Source organism: Dreissena polymorpha, chromosome 9, assembly GCF_020536995.1.
Source record: "Dreissena polymorpha isolate Duluth1 chromosome 9, UMN_Dpol_1.0, whole genome shotgun sequence".
Taxonomy (NCBI): domain Eukaryota; kingdom Metazoa; phylum Mollusca; class Bivalvia; order Myida; family Dreissenidae; genus Dreissena; species Dreissena polymorpha.
The window spans coordinates 32,613,674-32,628,013 of record NC_068363.1 but is presented as its reverse complement, the minus strand read 5'-3'; the positions used below and the strand labels follow the sequence as shown (position 1 = coordinate 32,628,013).

Below are 14,340 nucleotides of genomic sequence, written 5' to 3'. Positions count from 1 at the left end.
TTTATTTACAGGATGGGACGTTTCCATAGATAACTACATCCTGATCACTTATTTGTGTATTTACATGAATACATTGAAACGTTAAAAACTGAATCGTATTGAGTTGTATAGTCCTCTTATGTGAGTTATATAACTCCAAAGAACCCCAGAGTTATATAAATGAATATATATTAAAGGCAAATTATTGAAAGGCATTTTAACAAAATAGTTCTATGTGTTGAAAAGTAATGTTTGATATATTCCTGATGATAGAACCGTCAAACTACTTCTTCTTGCGTTTTTGTCAGCAGATCGGCCTGTCTAGTTGAATTTCTTTAAACATTAAAAAATATAGACTTTACAACAACATTCACATTCAAAACCTGCTAGATTTATACAAAATCAGTGTCTATATGTGCATGTCTAAATTCATGTTTATTCGCAGGAAAAAGTAATTCAGCGACTAGGCAATAAATCCTATATAACAATCGGCCGTTATTTTAGAGTTGATTCGCAGTTTAAACGAGATAACAAAACTGCTGAATACAATTCGTAATGATGTTCAATAAAGACACAAAGTGCAAACATATTTCGCAGTTTATTCTGGACGACACATCTGATTGTATTGATACATTACTATTCATTTAAGACAATCAATATTAGCTTAAGAAATTACAAATTCCTGCCAAAAAGTGGTATTGATGGCACAGTCATTGAAATAACCAAATATATTAACCAATACAATTGATGGTTATTCAAATTGAAGTGTTTATTTAATTTTTTGCTGATTATATGTCGTGCTGCAGAACTCATTGCCATCCTCAATTGTTGGGATTGCCATGGTACTGGTGGGCGTGTTCAAACTGCACTGAAATTGGTGAAACATGTGTAATGTTTATATATCAAGAAGTGAGATATATATATATTTCAATATAAAATGTGAAACATTGAATGCCTCACCAACATGTGTATGTGTAATACCATGTGTATGTGAATGGGATTCATTTCAAACGGCACATATGCTATATTTTATTTATGAAACGGAACACCAATCCTAGTCATTAACAAGCGTGATTGTGTACCCTTAACGGCTGTCAACAACAAGTTGCAAAATTTTCAGCACATGCACATAAATCTGACTCTTGGGAGCTGGCAGAAGCGTTTAGTTCTTAAGAGCCCAGATCGAAAACAATGTATAGCATTTGAGTTGTATTGTGTTCTTATCTGTTTCAATCGCGTAGAGCAGAGAACTAGATACAGAGTCACCCAAAATCGACCAACAGTCTTGATATCAGCGGGCAAGTTAAATTGACGGATTTGTTTTATTGCTTCATTGGTTTGTGTTATATAATTGTCAAAGCATTTTAGATATCAATTTGAAAACTGACTGGATAGTTTAGTTTACCGGTCTCAATATTTGTGAAATAACGTCATATAAATGACAGTATAAAGCGGTATAAAGGATAAGTGATGCGATACTATTCCGAATACTATTTAAACGTCCAAAACAACACCGGGCAATACATTAATTATAAAAAAACACATGTCATCGATATAGCAACTCGGTACATATCTTTGCATAAATTTGAAAAAAAAGACATCATTATACATTGCTCATGCGTTATTTAACAAGATTCTACATAATGTCAATCTTACTTGCAGCGGCGATGATGACACACGGCCACGTTCACGATTAATAAGAGTTTTCCATACATCATGAATTGCGAGCGTCTTATCCTGGAATAAAGAAACTAAATTTACACAAACAGTTGTGGCTAGCTGCTGATATAATAGTATATTGCAATTATTTAAAAATGAACTTGAAAATAGAGCCATGACTTATATTCAGAATCAAAATAACTAACATGTGTTTTCAAACGAAGATATATACACACTTTTGTGCAGTATAAATTGTGTTTGAACATTTATGTAATGGTAACATTTTTCATTTACTTTATGTTTATTTTAATTCGTAAAAGCTGTGTATGTTGTTATTTTCACAGCCTGAGTTATACTTAAAACTAACTGACACATGAATACTTTTATTAGAATGCTTATATGAAATTCATTTACATAAGTAACACTTACCTTATTCACCTGATTTACCAGCGTGGATTCGACAACATATTGCAAGTTTCCCTACGCTTTTGTCAATGATGCATATATGTTATATTTATGTTTTATAATTGCAAGGTGCGCAGATTGTTAATGTGTTTCTAATTGTTAAGTATGCTAGAGTACATGATAGTTATCGCACATTCGAGAGTTACAATAATAAAATAAGTGTGAATTATTTTATCAACTTGTCTGTTTTTAAAATATAGTCGGAGTTGTGTTTTTCAGCGATCCGAATGTTAATAATCCTCCTTCGACAATTACAAGCTTTTATAATGTTTCACTGATAATTTTGCGAATTTTGTTTTCAATTTAATAAAAGCTGATGTCATCAAACTCGGAGGACAGAACTATTGTTTTTATTAGTAGCTTTAATTACGAATTCTCGCATAGTTGATATTTTATGCTATCTACAATCACAAATAAATATAATTTCAGCCAACCAACAAATAAGTCACGCATCATTCATTCAGACCATACTTGCAACAATTAGCCTGAAGAAAACACAGATGATGGCTCAGCATACCGAACCACCTCACATAACCATCAACAACTATATACTAGAAGTTGTCAGCAAGTTCACATATCTTTGTTCTACCATAACTTACTACCTCTGTTTGGCATCAGTGATAAACCAAAGGATTGTCAAGACCTAAAAACTCGCAGAAAGTTAGAGAGCATGGAACAACGGCTTGCTGACTGCAAACAGAAAGATACATGTTTACCAGGCGTTCGTGTTACTCACTTTTCTATATGCCAGCGAATCATGTGCATCGTACGCATCATATGAACAACACCACACAACGATGCGATTTGGAATCATGTTACCAATAACTATGTGATGGAGATGACATCCATCCCAAGCATAGCCACTTTTCCCCGCCAGCGACGTCTTTCATGGCTGGGGTATTGGCATCGGATGGAAAAGTGCTATTTTGTACAGAGAACTTGCCTAAGGAAAGAGAACAACTGGTCGAGCACATCTCCAAGGGCGTCTGCAAGCAAGCGTAGAAGAGAGCTATTGACATACAATCCAAGGCTTGCTCAGGACAGATGCATATGCATAAATTATATGCATGTTGTACTGCGGCGGGAGATGAGAGGATCCTTGAGCTTGCCAACGACAGAGGCAACAGGAAAAAAGGAAGACAAATGCGACCGACATTATATTAGCAAAGTGCGACAGGAACTGCCACGCCTCAGTTAGCCTTCACAGCCACAATAAACGCTGCGCACGAAACCAACAAGCACAAGCAACCTTTCCTCAGTAAACAACCTTCAAGGAGCACAATCGAGACTAGCAACGCTAACGAAGCATGATTATGATTATGGCTGCTGATGTTTTCCGTATAGTTTAGGAATATCCTCTCTAAACATCGTGAGTAACCCCGAGTAGACACAAGCTTATATTGACAATCAGTCGAAGTTAATTAAATTGGTGCATGTTCATAAAAAAATAACGTTCATTTTATATAGGCTGAAAATGGAAATAGCAACCACTGAAGAACTTTATCATCCATGATGTCATTAATAATAATAAAAAAATGACAAATAACGAGCGATATTTAAAAAGAATCAACTTGAACACAAGTTTAGAATTAAAACTAGTTATTCGCAATCAGTGCATCAAAATAATATTTGCACATGTTGATACGATTATATTCTAGGTAAATCAATTTTTTCGCAATAGGGAGTACTGAGAAACAGCGTGAACAAGTGTATTTCAATGTCTATGTGCATTGTCATGACTTTCTAAATACAGAGCTCCTGGGTCTCTTTCAACCGGGGTGTTGTTTTAATGTATTCGTGACTATAACACGTTACTCGACGATACCGCTTGGCAGCAAATTGGCAAAAAAAGTGGCCAGTTATACTCACACAAAAGTGCTGTAAAATATAACTTTAATATCAAAGGCGTGTTTAAATGTAGGTGTAACTCAATGCTTATTGAAAATAATACTTAACAAGACTTTTGTGCCAAGGATGCTCCCATATACGACTATAATCTCCAAAATCCAATACCAGCTGCCTCTAATGTGACTTTTGGTCACACAGGATGATCTGTACCTTCAAGGAAAGAAGGCAAGTGATACATGTGATACTGAGCCATTTTTTGATATTGTGTAATTGCATTATGAATAAATAAGCTACAGCCCGAATATGCCAATTTATGGTCGATTTTGATATTTTACCTCTTACCATTTAACTAAGGTATGGAGAAAGACTTTACACATTTTACATTTCCTTATGGTGGTCATCCGTGTGTGTTCATTTACGGAGATACTATTTGTTAGATTTGGTGGAATGTCAGTTTTAATTCACGCGTGACCATATGAAATAATATTTTCATGAGTGGCGCACCACAAGTATTTTTTTCTATGATCACGATTGAATTAAAATCGATATTCGATCAAATCCAATCAACTGTCTTTTTATGTTATGCTTACAAATGATTATTTTTGTAATTTTGCAATTACAGACACTTTCGTTCCACGTTGAGCGCCACGAAATGTTGTTACATCTCCTGGAATGTCCAAGGGAAGCGTATCCGTATATATTTATAAACATTAAGTGGAGACTAATCGCCCTTGGTAACATTTGGGTGGGGGCACGATGGGGAAAACAAAGTTATCTAAAAATAATCCCGGCAAAACAATGAAATTTATCGACAATTTTCACTGTTATTATCCCTTATTTTAAACAGTGAAATATAAGTTTTATTGCACCATATACGAATACCACAATTAATAACAAGGTACAGTCTTGACGGGATATATTTCAAAGCTGAAAAAGACAAATGAACTCTTAATGTTACCTTGACCTTTGAGAAAGAAATACAGTTGATAACAATTTTATTTCAAAATCGATCACTCTGCTGCGGGTCGTGACTGGGACAAGAATAATAAGATTGTTTTATGTTCTAGATTGACTGTTGGCTTCATAATGGTGTAGATAGACGGTTGAAACACGACACACATCGTCTTTTCATAGCTTACCTGTGTGCGAAATTTAACATGAACTCTTTGATTGAAGTAATGGCTGACGCAGGACTTTTTTTGAAGCCACTTTATGGTAATCTTTGAATTTGACCTATTTATGTGACCTTTACCTCTGATATAGAGAGACCCTAAACATTCTTAGTTGTCTTGTTTTGATGGTCATTTGTTACAATTTAGTTTACAACTGCATATTCATGTTGAAAAATACAAATAAATTGCGTAGTGCTATTTTATTTATAAAACGAAATTGATTTTTCACTTATATGTTTCCTTTTGTTTGCGGCCCTTTGTGGTAAAGTTATTTTTTCAAAATCATTCGATACATGTCAAAGTAATGGCTGAGACATGAATGTTCATGCTGGTCATGGCAAAATTAAATGTCTGTGTCCTTAACGCTCGAGTTACACGCGCACCTATTACGATAGTCATGGGCAACATCGGAAAATTGGCCTAGGTTTTGTCTTGACCTTAAGGTAGGAAAACGGTGCGAAACGTCTTACTATGGTGGCTTTTCATTAAGAAAAGTTATTTGAAAATCAATCAACCAAAGGAAAATATATTGCTGAAATTGGAAGCTTCGCAGTGACGTATACAAGGAAAATATGACGCCTCCTCACATAGGAGAGTAGGCTTTAAAGATATACAAATGTCATAGATGCAGTTTAAGCAGTATTTCCAAAAACCAATGGGGGCGTCATCTTTCCTTTTTCCGTTTGTCAGTTACAATATAATGGCTGACCCATATTCAAGTCCAAATAATACTGTTTACAGCTTTTAGAAAACAAAAACAAAACACAATTTGGTGTTAAAAAAGATGTGAATTTAACAAGATCTGTCTCAAGACAGCGCAGTCGATTATTCTTCTCATTCGATTGTAAAATTAATGTAACTGTCAGGAACCTATATTACGGTAGAAAGAAGCTTGAAGCTAAATATATGTAAAAGTAATATATTGTGTTAACGAAATATGAACATTTATACAATTTTCAATTTTTGGTGAACACGAAAATCGTCCACAACGCAATCGTTGTCTACACATCAGCTATCTACACACATAACTACAGAACAATAACTCCATAAACAAAGCCTATATGCCACTTAGATATCGGAATCGGAATATTGATCAGGGGTTGCGCCACGTGTTGGCTGCATAAATTATTGCTCTGATAAATTGCTTTATTTAATAGATATTGTGTGATTCTAAAATCAGGATTTTTGTCATACTATTTTATGAACATAATTACTGTGTTGTGCTTTTTATCGGATTGTATTGTTATATAAGCTAATTATCTTAGAAAAACAAGTGGATGTGCACTATTTTAGATAAAGTTTTACCATATCAATTTCAAACTGTTTGGTGAATACCCGTTATAAGCTCAATAAGAAATTCACATCAAATTCTAAAAAGTATGGAAAACCAGTGCAAACCTAATAATCATAATATCATATATATATACACACTGAACCAGAAACCCTCATAAAAAAACGAAACCATTACAATGAAAAAGTGATATGTATAACATTAAACTGCCACTCTGTTGTCCTAGACACCATTATTGGCCAATATTTCAGGGAAGAAAACAATGAGTTCGCTCTTTTGACAGAAACTGGGTTTTCATATAATCGAGAAGACCAAATTGAAACATCGGACTTAAACCAAAACGGTTACAAACTGTGTGCAGTGAATAGACCTAATGGAATTGGTGGAGGAATTGCTCTTACCTATCGAAGCGGGATGAAAGTAAACAGGAAACAAAGCCGAATTAGACGTTTCTTTGAACATTGTATTTGGCAAGTAGCATTTTATAACATTTCAGTTACTGTGGTTGGAATATACAGGCCACCATCTCTTTCCACTGACTCCAAATTTATATCGGACTTTTTCGAGTTCATGGAAGACATTATGCCCCAGTATTCACACTTAATGGTTCTTGGCGATTTCAATCTCCACGTTAACGAAAAGAGTACTGTAACATCCGTCTTTCAGGACTCACTTTTTGCATTGGGACTTAAATAACATGTTAACTGTAGCACCCACACGGGAGGACATTTTATTGACCTATTCGTTACTGAAGTAACAAATGGTGTTCAAATCCAAACACGTGAACCCGGTCCATTTCTCTCGGACCATTGTGTCGTGAAGGTCACTACCAAAGTAGAAAAAGAAAACATAAAAAAAGAAAACGTGAAATTTCGTAATGTTTAAAATATTGACAACACAATTTGCAGATGATCTCGCAAACGGTGTGATCAATCGAACAGACATCAACACATTTGTGGAACAAATTGAAACTGAAATAACAACAATCCTCGATTCGCATGCACCAATAAAACAGAAAACCATCATAGATCGTGCCCCGAAGTCGTGGTTTACGGAAAATATACTGAGCTTGAAAAGAAAATGCCGGAAAGCTGAACGAATGTGGAGAAAATACAAACAGCCGGACCATTATGAACTGTTCAAACAAGCACATAGTAAATATAGCGTTGAGCTACAGAAAGAATAACAACAAACACTCAGTGAGAAAATTGCTAATTTCAAAGGCAATTCCAAAAAGCTACACAAGTTTGTCGCAGAGATGACAGGAACAAAGGCAGAAAATCCCATGCCGACTGGTGAAAATGACAAGACATTAGCAGACCTATTTGCTAATCATTTCATACGAGATTCACTGAACAGTATCGCAATTTTGATCCTGATTTTAAACATACATCATCTTTAGAATCTTTTCAAGAACTGTCTACGGAAGAAGTGAAAAAGATAATCACTGAACTTAACACGAAATCCTGTGAACTAGACGTCATACCCACACATATCATAAAATATTTTTTTCAGGAACTCCTATCATTGATAACAAACGTGGTAAATCTTTCTCTCACACAAGGTGTATTCCCTTCAAAATGGAACCAAGCTATAGTAAGACCACTTTTGAAGAAGGTAGGACTTGAACTAAATTTTGGAAACTACAGACCTGTAAGTAACCTTTGTTTTATGTCAAAGGTAATTGAAAAGGCCGTTCTACTACGACTCATTTTCCACGTAGACGAAAACAGTCTTTTACCGAGAAACCAATCCGCATACAGACGTTTTCACTAATGTGAGTCTGCGTTGTTAAGACAAGTGAATGATATATTGGACGGTATGGGTAAACAGGAGGTGACGGCGTTGATCGCCATTGATCTGAGCGCCGCCTTCGACACCGTGGACCATGGCATTTTAACTGATGTGCTTATACAGTATGGGTTATCATCGACTGCACTTGGCTGGATCGACACATACTTGCATCCACGACACTGCCGTGTAAGCGTCAACTCAGCATTGTCATCAGCACGTCCACTGGAATGTAGTGTTCCCCAGGGTAGCTGCCTTGGTCCTTGTCTGTACCTGACATATATTTGATGTCATCCCACCTACAATAACAGTCTACGGCTTTGCCGATGATCATACAGCAATCAAACGTTTTCGCCCTACATCAGCAAATTTAGAGCCACATGCTATTCAAGAACAAGAGCAATGCGCACTTACAATTAACAATTGGATGAATGAAAATAAATTAAAAATTTAATACCTCGAAGACTGAATTTATCATGTATGGCAGTAGACAACAACTTGACAAGTGTAACACAAAAAATCAATATAGCCAATGATTACATAGAGGCGAAAAGTCGTACAAGATATCTGGGAACATTCTTAGATTAGACATGAACTTTCAAGGAACATGTGAAGCGCAAATGCCGAACTGCAATGCTAAATGATCTGAAAATCAAAAACATCAGAAAGTACCTCACCAAAAAAGCAACTGAAGTTCTCGTGCTATCCCTAGTCATATCACATCTTTACTACTGTAACGTTATCCTTTACGGAATATCGCAAAGTGAAATCCAGAAAATGCAACGCATTCAAAACATGTGTTCAAAACTTGTCCTCAACCGTGGAAAATTTGACAGCTCTAAACATTCTCTTTACGAACTCCATTAACTACCTGTAAAAGCACGAATCACGTTTAAAATTGTAAAATTCATGTTCAACTGCTCAATTTGGAATGCACCCCCTTATCTGACAGAACTTCTTTCAGAACAAGTTCATAAACGACCATTGCGCTCAGCTTCGTCATCGGAACGGTGCTAAAATGTCCCCCTCAACAAGAGAAAAACATTTAGTGACAGAGGTTTTAAAACTGTTGGACCACGCCTGTGCAATGAAATTCCCATTGAGATTAGGAAATAAAAAACAATCGAAATTTATAAACGGAAACTTAAAACGTGGTATTTTAGAGACTTCTACGCACTATTCTACACGAGAATTAAACAAGGATGTTTATTGTACAAGTGACTGGTAACCTAGAATCATAAGGGCTTCTTTGCTCAATGATTGAAGACATCAGCCAGCTGTATTTTAGTCACGCTTAGCCCCTATAGTTGTGTCTTATAGTCACACTGTAATTTTTACCTTTAAGTTGTGTCTTGTAGTCACACTTGTTCAGTATGTTTGTTACTTGTAGTCACAATAGTTCAAAAAAGGCTAAAACCCCAAAAAGTGTCCGTAATGGTGACAGGTGACCGGTAGCTGTGGGATCTGACAGCCAGAGTGCAGAAATATCCTTTCACGTATCCTTTCAGTTTATGAAAAACAGTGTCTTTATGTTGCCAAATTTTACTCATAATATAATTATAATTATTGTCTTAACCCTAGTTATATCAATTTATTACATAATATTTTACTTTTACTGTGTTTTAATATTGTAGCCGGCATTGTTTTACTGCTAAAGTTTCTTACAGTATTTTTTTTATTACACACAATTTTAGATTATTAATCCTTTTATAAATGCTTCATAATAGTATCAATCACTCTTATTTGTTATCAACTGTATGTACATATATATGTTTTGTACACCGCTATTGAATATAATTATATAAATAGGCGTTTCATTAAATTAGCATGTTTCAAGTTTCAATGGGTGAATGCAAACATAAACACATGTTTACTTCGATCATAATTGTGCTGCATTGTAGGTCAGAAGTGGTGGCCTTTATGTTAGCTAACATGATGATAACCAACATTGTGTGAAGTTTATATTAAATATATGTGCTACGTACACACTTCCGTACTTGTTTAACGCAAACCTAAACCTTTATTTCAGTGTATTGGAATAGATCCTGTCTGCTTGGTCTGGCTTCTGTCCGCAAGCGACATTACAAAGTATCGCTGACGACCTTTAATCCGAGTACGTCCACATGATAGAGTTTTACATATGTATTTGTATTCAAACACAGTAATCCCCATTCCAACAATTTTAATAACAAACACATCGTAATTCAGAGAAAACGAAACGCAACAGACTACAGTACAGCTCACGCAAAACCAACAAAGTCTGCGGCTACGCCGCGGACAGATTCTTCTGTAAACGTATTTTCGCCGCGTATTTACTCGGCATGATGCCGAGGCACTCGACGAAATTTCGCGGAGTGACGCCGCGTCTGTTTTTGCCTCGGCATCGATTCGCGGAGTAACGCCGCGTAGATGCGGCTATTCGCCGAGTATAACTATTTACAAATATTGATTGTATACTAATCTATAACACATGTTATCGAAATATATAAACATACACAAAAAATACGCTGTGCGATCGTTAACATTTCTCTATATCTGCATACATTTAATTAAATTATCAATCGGATATCATCTGTCAAAACAATTATTGTGTATGTCGATAACTAGATCTATATTGAGTTAAAGTTTACACAGTTAAATCCCGTAGATTATTTCGGAAACGAGACTTGCTTTAAACGTCTGTCATGTCGCCAAAATTGTTGCTCAATAATTTAAAGAAAATAAATGTAGTATTAGATACACATTTTGCAACATGTACATGATTCTAGGCTTGTTATTCTTTAGCAAGGCAACCAAAATTCTAAAGATGGCTGCCAGTGCAGCAACCATCTGCGAAAAAAGAGAGACATATTGTTGTTGCTTTGTCTAAGTTATCTCTATACAATTAATATGAGGATAAATAGTGCACCCACATCTCAACCTGTGCTTTGCGGCACACTCTTTATAAATTTGAATGGGTTGTGTGCATTTCAAACTTGCGGTATAAAAAGCTATAACATAATTTTGAAAACTAAGATTATGCAATAGCGAACAACTTCAGTGCCTTCAGCGATTTGATATAATGTTTTATTTGACCGTACGATTATTAAACCTTTAACATAACATATTTTTATAAATCTTAAACTTGTAAAAATTCTAAAGTATTTATGTTATGTTCAAATACCCGTTATAATATAAAAATGAAGCTTGCACTCTGGTATATATTGTTGGGACGCATTGGCCATGGCATGTATTACTAGTATGTATTTGTCTATTGTTAAAGATCGTGTACCTTAAACATGATGAACGGGAGGGCTTGTGCGCTTGATATTTCGTTTATGTTAATACACCCAATATTTATAAGACCCATGGCGAACGCCTCATAAGTTAAAATTGTACTTGTGAAATCTGATATGGCTTTGGAAAATCCCGGTCTGTTGCAATCGATACCCCTGCAAAGCTTGTTTTTGTATATGATAAAATAGGTTTGCAAGTACGTCCTTTAATTTTTGGACTTGCTGTTTTAAGATTTTGTGAAATGGGAAGAACATATTTGCAATGCCAATTATTTTCAATGAATAACTTCAGTCGGGCAGACATAGCTGATATCTTATTAACTACTTTTATGTATAAAACTTCTGTGTGTAACGCAAATGCTTGATATATATTTGTTATTCCAATTTTCGGAACTGGACATACCGATCGTTAAACTGATACTAGATTTGCACACTCTTAAATAAAGAAAAGAAAATTCCCCTACAAGCTGGCCATTATTTACGTTATTGAGAATACACTTAAAGTTTTTAGATGTGTATTTATATTCTTTTCCTACGAGACATGGTTTACTGGGATATACACGTAATAGGATGAGTTATTTTATTAAGTGCGATCAGTTATCATTTTCTGTTTGAAACAAGCATCATAAAATCGATTAATTGTATAATAGAAACACATAACATATTTTTATTATATATATTAATAGTTTTGAATTCATGTTGCATTTTATTATGTTTGTTTTTTAATAAAAAAAAGTGTATATCCTATGTACTGCAAATGACATTAAGTCTCGTCTTATTATCTACCATGTTGTACTTTACATAATCGTCTTTTCCATAAACTCATTATAAGTATTATGGATATGTGAATAATAAAGCACAAAAATATAGTACCACATATAAATGGGGGACACACCTTCATATATTGGCAATACACCTCATTCGTTTTCTTATTTCATTCAAAAGTGTAAGCTCCCTTTAACAGGCCTACTTTTATTCCCGCATCATATTACAAGCTTAATGTTCACAGCACACAGCGGTAACATGTTAGGAAACTGCAACTAAATTGCATGTTAAAACCCTCTTAAAAATGCAATAATTTATGTCAAGGCCTCAATTTCATTGTGGAAAAGTATACCGTACTTAAGCATGGCCTACGTGCATGTTAGCGCTGAAAACATGACAGTGCGCCGTTAGTTTACAAACAAACATTTGAATACGTATTGTATCTTTGCAATCTGATACAAAGCCCGGGAATGGCGGTCTGATAAAATCGATATCCCAGCCAAGCCTGCTCTACATTAATATATTTTGCATACCAGCAGGCCGAATACAGTTTCTTAATTGTCCGTGACAACAGGAAGATAAGTATCGAATGTGTAGAATTTGCAACGACTAACCAAGAGAGTATTAACACTTAAGAACAATTAAACAGGCGCATGCCATGGTGGTCTGATGTGTCATTATGCAAGGATATTTAATACGTTTTTCTTCCGATCATATTATTTTCCTGCCATTGTAAATGTTTTGCAATATGCATTGTAGTTTACATCATTCCTTTTCAGACAACTATTTGTATGATCAAGAATAAGGAACATTCATGAACAACACGCTTTACATTGTAGTTAAGATCTTTAATCCTGTTACTTGCAAACGCCTATGCGCCATAGTGTGGTTTTCAGTAGTTATGTGAATCACATTATATTACATGTTAACTTGTATAAACAGCCATTGTATTTAAGTAGGTCATGGTTATATTGATTGCTGAATATTTGCTTGGAGAGGCTTCTTAAGTTACAGGCGCGATTATGTAAATTGATTATTTAAGTCTAAAATAGTGTTCAGGTGATCATTTTCGTCGTAATTTTAAAGCATTTTGGTAATGCGATCATTTTAAGTGTGGCAGTTAGAGCAGGTATAAATACCAAATGTTTCAATGCATATTTTGCCAAAAATCATGATAAAGGTTTACCACTGAAAACTTCAAGTATCATTGCCTTCGATACGTATATGTAAGGCAAACGTATAATGGTGTTACGATTACCACCTTTTGGTAATTGACACGCAAGGAATTTTGTAAGAATAATGAAATGACAGTGTTCTTATTTTCTTAACGTAATGTTCAACACATGAATTTGCGGGGTACAGAATTCGCGCTATTCGATTGCCAATGTGCTCCTGCGGTCTTTATCTTTAATACCCAGTCCATGTGAAGAAAAGCTACTTATTTTTAATCAGAACACTCGTTTAACCCTTTCCCTATCAGCAAAGTGGAAATGGCTATGTGCAAACAGCATAAAACCAGAACAGCCTGCGAGTAACTCGCAGTCTGTTCAGGTTTAATGCTGTTTGCTGCTCATCAGTATCTAATGTTTGTAGATGAAGGCTTAAGAACTTGAATCGAGTAAGAAAGGTCTTAAATTAAATATAACTTTCCAAGGGACTACAAATGCGTGAAAATACGTATCTAAGTGGTAAGGGTTAAATTGAAGCTTATTATGCTTGTTCGATGTACATGTATACACGTCAGTTCTAATGTTTAACGGTCCACTTCTACATATATGTTCAAATGCGGTCGTGATATTGAACATAATCAGCATCATCATCAGCAGCAGCAGCATCGGCGGCGGTGGCGGGGCGGCGGCGGCGTCGTGGTCGTCGTCGTCATTTTCATCACCATCATCAGCATCATTTGCATATGATACTTCACGTGTCTGAGATATATGTGGTTCCATTAGCTGAAATACAATAATGTTCTGTGAACAGCAGTATTTGGCATACGTACGTGTTTTTTTTATGCCCCCCGAAGAGTGGCATGAAGTTTTTGAACTGTCCGTCAAGCCGTCCGTCTGTCTGTCTGTCTGTCTGTCCGTCAGTCCGT

General features: G+C 35.4%; 1 long non-coding RNA gene across 1 annotated transcript in view; it reads right to left on the bottom strand.

Moving 5' to 3' along the window:
• Positions 1 to 564: 564 nt before the first annotated feature.
• The window catches only part of LOC127843671 (uncharacterized), a 157,524-nt gene continuing 143,748 nt past the window's right edge, over positions 565 to 14,340 (bottom strand). Inside the window, exon 3 of the long non-coding RNA XR_008032274.1 lies at positions 565 to 847. This is a non-coding gene — a long non-coding RNA (uncharacterized LOC127843671). The remainder of the gene's footprint in view (positions 848 to 14,340) is intronic.